A 4,004-nucleotide genomic window follows, 5' to 3' on the forward strand; every position below is an offset into this window, starting at 1 on the left:
ATAGATAGATAGATAGATAGATAGATAGATAGATAGATAGATAGATAGAGACTCCATGGCGTCCCCAGAAGCATCTGAGGATATATTTCATACTGTTTATCCCAGTGTGTGTGTATACACACACACACACACACATATAGATATCAATCTATGTTTTTAGATACACACATATGCAAGTAATTATGTAAATGGGGTGATTGTCCTCCACACTGGAAGAGGACCAAAATGACATCACTTTGTTGGGGTTAAGGTATAGTGTTTTCAACTTTTACTGATACAAGCTCAGAAGGATGCAAACAGTCCATACAGGTATGCGTGTGTGTGTGTGTGTGTGTGTGTGTGTGTGTGTGTAGAGAACTTTTTGGGGTCCCTTGACCTCACTAAAGGTATATTCCCCTGCCTTATACAGTTACCTGCAAGGTTACAGGGCAGATAAGCAAGAGGGCGTGTAATCTTTTTTTGTTTATGCCTCTGGATATGGTCCTAGGTTATTACCCTAATAAATAACTAACCTTAAGCAAGGGTAAATAGTAAATAAGATAAAGGGAGGATCTTTGTACATTGTCTGCATTCTTTTGGGGTATCTACATTCTTTTGGGGGGCATATAAACTCTGTGAGCCCCTTGCATCTTTGGCTCTGTATGAAATGGTTCTGTAATAAACAGACTATTGATTACATCCCCGTCTCATTATTCTCACCGTTTGCTAGCCCACCAACTGCGCTAACCACAGTATGCGTGTGTGTGTGGTATGTATTTAGTGTGTTTAGCCCACACCTATGGGTGTACAAGTGTACACATGTGTATTGTCAACCTTTTTTTTTTCTTTCTTGATTAAAGGGGCCACTCAAAGTGAGAACCTGAAAAGACCTTAGCCAAGGGTCAGGGTCTCCCATAACATCCTGGGCCATCTCCAGTCATCCTGATGAATATCTGGTCATTGGACCCAGATGACTCTGGAGGAGAAAGTGAGGCTGGTGACCTTGCACAGCCCTCCCTCATTCAAATCTAAGTCAACTGCAAATCATGTCATCATTTCTCTGATGTCATGGTCCTCTTTGAGAATGAAGTACAAACACAATTGTCAACCTTTACTGAGTTCATTCTAAGAAAGACACACAGAATAGGCTGCTTGTGCATGTTTATTACTCTCAAAGCTGGTGGAACATGCATATAGATAGATATATGTGGGAATTCATTGTGGAAATGAGACCAAGGATGGATAGACAAAGGGAACCTTATATCTTCAGAGCAACTCCCTCTCACCTCTGAGGACTGCTGCTGTTAATAATTTTAAGGGTCTCATCATATAGTATAATGAACTCTCTATTCAGAACTAAACATTGTTCAGTAAAGCATAACATTCATAGCAACATCCTTAAGCAAAACATATATATATGTATATATATATATATATATATAAAACACTCAGTGTGTCATATAGCACATAGCATGTATCATTGCATTTAGTAGCATTCCCCAAAATACTTGTTTACACAATCAGGTGGTCCCAGGCTAGAGTCTTCCCTAGCACAATACATTACATAACATATATGATTGCATTCTCAAAATTAGCGGGTCCCAGGCTAGGGTCTTCCCTAGCATAATGGACAAATTCTTAAGGGTAGCAGAAAATACCACATCAAAATACCACACCCTAGGTCACTGTAAGAACAATCTCTTTAATCAATATCAAGTGTCCAAGTACAGTCCTCTTTCATCTTAACTTGAGGTTGACTTCCAAGTCCCATGGCTCTTGCTCTGTGGGTTGATTGCTCCCAACTCTCATCTGGATTCACACATAGGCAGCTCTCCACTCCTTCTCCGTGTCTCAGCTCACAGGGACTGCTCCACTCCAACCTCTCCCTCCTCCTGCCTGGCAGCAGGCTCCAGGGGCACCTGCCAGCAGCTTCTGCCTCTGAAAAAACAAAGCTTAAAAGGGCAACAGCAATACTGACACACACCACTTGTACAGTCATTTCAATTTGCCTCCAAAGTCCAGAGGCTCTATATTAACAGCTCAGTTCACTTTAACAACTCTCAAAAGGGGATTAAACTAAGCCTCCTTCACACGGGCAGGTTTCTGCCTGACAATTCTATTAGCTTTCAGAGTTTAGAGACTTCTTCAGCAAGTCTCTGTCATCAGGGGTTTCCTCTCTGCTCTCAGAGGTCTCCTCTCTCCACCCACTCAAGCTGCTTCTCTCTCTGAGTACTGTGTTATTCTCTCAACATTGGCACTCTATATACAGTTCTACTCAGCATCTGATAGGCTAGAAACCACATATATGTATCTGATTGGCTAGAGCCCACTTGCACATGTCTGATTGGCTCAGTGCAGAGGCACGTAGGGCTGAGACTGGGAAACTGAATAACACACAGAAAAAGAGCAAAACATCCCACTTTGCTTGCCATTACAGGTGGTCCAGGTGCAGACAATAAAAGGAGCTAAGTGGTCCCAGAGGCAATAGTAAAAGGGCAATTGTCCAATAGTAAAAGGGCAGTTAAATGGATTATTAAGTATCTAAGGGGGCTGGGATGGAACAGATGCCCCAGGTGAAATGCCAGCATGGGAAATTTCAGGAGTTGGCTTGTGTGTGGGAAAGGTCAGGTCCTTTTAGGCATCCAGGTCTGTCATCGGTACTGTGAGAAGTAATCATCTTACCAAGAATTCCACCTGACTATGAGTGAATTTAGAAAAAAAGATTTTTATTTCATGTCAGATGGGTGACTTGACTTTTAACCCCTTGTGAAAAAGGATCACTTCCTAGATACAAGCACACCTCAAGGCAATTACAAAACTCTCTTATAATCATCCTGATTCAATTTTCCCACTCCAAATCTCATTGGCCAGCATTTCAGAGTTCACAGTCTATCTGAAAACACCTAAACCCCACCCCCTGATAATATCCCTTATTTTCACATTTCAATTCCAGACCCCTTTTCATCCACATATATTTTATTCTTTATTTAATGAAGGAAATTCCAGGCCAAAAAAAATCCAGCCTTTTAGTCTCTCCTCCCCACCCCACCCCCCAATTTGTCTGCATTAGATAGCATGAGAAAGGGATTTTCTCAGTTGCTAAAAAATTTGACAAAAGCTGTGAGTTTGAAGATTCAAACCCAGGATTTCTGAGATAAAAAGGATTAATGAACCTCATCCTTTGTGAGTCCTTCTCAGAACAAAGATCAGATGCCTACTCTTATATATGCTGATTATCACGTGGCCAACATCCCCCACTGCTCTTCTGCTACAATCAGTTTTACCTCTGACGTCAGCCACCAGTATGACTTCAAATCACGTTTCATATAATTTCTGTTTTCATATGATTTCTGTGGAAATAAAATTCAATCATCCCTTACAGTACCTAGTACCTAGTCAGCCCTTAATAAACAGTGATACATTGGTTAGACTTAGGAAAAGACTCAGGTTGAAGTCCTGTCTCTTACTCTGTCACTTACTGAAATAATCAGGTTGACTCCATATCTTAATTTATTTACAGTTAACAGTACATTAAGGTTTGCAATACATTTTGTGAAATGACAATCATTAAATATCATATTTTTGGCCAAGGTCTGAATTAATCAAACAGATTGCTTTGCTTTACTTTAAAAATGCCTTTTCCTGTGTCAGCAACTCCAGAGACCAGATAACGCTGAAAATGGGATTTCCCCTTATCTTGGGACATACTCCTTACAGGAGGAAAACAGACATCCTGAGATCATAAAATGAACCCAACAGCTTCTTTGTTCTCTGAGTAAACTCAGAAAATATCTCTTTCTATGTAAAGAACCCCAGACAGGGCTAACTTAAGAACATTCTTTCTTCTGCCAAGGATGAGACCCTGAACCTAAGACACTATCTTGAATAATGGAAACTTTTCTTATCTAAATATTTTGTGGGGCATATATTATGTTATGGCATGTTAATCAAAAAGAAAACGAAGAGGTTCTAAGTAGTAAAATCAATTGACACCTTGTCAACTCTCTTATCTTACTAAGAAATTC

Source organism: Petaurus breviceps, unplaced genomic scaffold (assembly GCF_028583685.1).
Source record: "Petaurus breviceps papuanus isolate PSGF00001 unplaced genomic scaffold, PetGlider_PUasm1.0 99, whole genome shotgun sequence".
In the NCBI taxonomy this organism is placed as follows: domain Eukaryota; kingdom Metazoa; phylum Chordata; class Mammalia; order Diprotodontia; family Petauridae; genus Petaurus; species Petaurus breviceps.